Source organism: Diceros bicornis, chromosome 16, assembly GCF_020826845.1.
Source record: "Diceros bicornis minor isolate mBicDic1 chromosome 16, mDicBic1.mat.cur, whole genome shotgun sequence".
Lineage (NCBI taxonomy): Eukaryota > Metazoa > Chordata > Mammalia > Perissodactyla > Rhinocerotidae > Diceros > Diceros bicornis.
The window spans coordinates 13,991,709-13,993,242 of NC_080755.1; the positions used below are offsets into that span (position 1 = coordinate 13,991,709).

The following is a 1,534-nucleotide window of genomic DNA, read 5'->3' on the forward strand; positions in this document are numbered from 1 at the left end:
GACAAATGGTAGACTTTTGATGTAGTCCCATGACTCCCTGAAGTTCTTTTCAGTTTTTTCTAATCTTTCTTCTCTTTTGTTCTTCAGTCTGGGTAATTTCTATTAACCTATCTTCAAGTTCACTGACTCTTTCCTCTGTCACCTTCATTCTGCTATTGAGCTCATCCAGTAAATTTTAAATTTCAGAGATAGTATGTTTTAATACTATTTTGTTCTTTTTTTAATAATTTAATTTTTTTGCTGAGAACTTTTATCTTTCCATTCATTTTATTTCATATGTGTTTACCCTTACCTCATGGAGTTTATTATAGTATCTGCCTTAAAGTCTTTGTCTTATAATTTCAACATCAGTGTCATCTTGGTGTTGGCATCTATTGTCTTTTCCCTTGAGAATTGGTCATATTTTCCTGATCCTTTGCTTATCAAGTAATTTTGGATTGTATTTTGGACTTTTTGAATATTAAATTGTGTAGATATGAATCCTGTTAAAATTCTCTAAGGGATATTATTTATTATTATTATAATTATTCCCATTATCATTATTATTATCATTGTTACTGTTTTAGCAGGTGATCAACCCAGTTAACTTCAGACTGCAAGTTTTTAAAGTCACTATCTAGAAGTCAGGCAAGACAGCTTGGTGTGCAGCATCCCGGGACCCTTAAGCAAGCGACCAGATCCTCTGTGCTGCCAGGGACTCCAGCCCACGCCATGGCGGATTCTGAGCATCACTCGGCCCCCAGCTGCTGGGCCACCTGCACCAGTTTCTCATGCACTAGAAAGGGAATTCTCCTGTTTGCTGAGATTATATTTTGCCTGGTGATTCTGATCTGCTTTGGTGCCTCAACACCAGGATACTTCTCTCTGTCAGTGGTTGAGATGATCCTTGCTGTTGTCTTATTTGTCATCTACATGTGTGACCTGCACACCAAGATACAACTCATCAACTGGCCTTGGAGTTATTTCTTCTGAACCTTCACAGCAGCAATCCTCTACCTGATCACCTCCATTGTTGTTCTTGTTGAGAGAGGAAACCACTCCAAAATCATCGCAGGGGTATTGGGACTAATCACTATGTGCCTCTTTGGCTATGATGCCTATGTCACCTTTCCTTTGCGGCAATAAAGACATACAGCAGTGCCTACTGACCTGCAGATAGCCCCGCGTAGGTGAACTCCCTTCATTTCTCTCTACAACCTGTAAATAACTCCTCCATGGAATCAATCTCTCCCGGGCCCTATAACACTCCCAACCAACTCCCAGCCCCCTTTGAGGTAAAAGTGCCTTTCTTGGGAGAATTTGTCTTCTAGCCTGCCAATCAACCTTCCTGGGTGTGCCTAGGTCCCCCTTCCTTCTGCAGTATCCAAAAGGAGACACCAGTTTTGCTTGGACTATGCCCCCACCTAAACCATAAAATGAAGGAGGAGGGCACCTCAGATTTCAGAGTCCAGGCCCCAGATTGTAACCCACTCCAAATAACCTCCTCAGTGTGGGAGGTGGTTCTGTGGAGGGATAAATAAATAATAAACAGATT

The 1,534-nt window shown here is 41.3% G+C and overlaps 1 pseudogene; it reads left to right on the forward strand.

The window, feature by feature from the left end:
- The first annotated feature begins 711 nt into the window (after positions 1–711).
- Positions 712–1,173, forward strand: LOC131415130 (proteolipid protein 2-like; annotated as a pseudogene).
- The last annotated feature ends 361 nt before the right edge of the window (positions 1,174–1,534 follow it).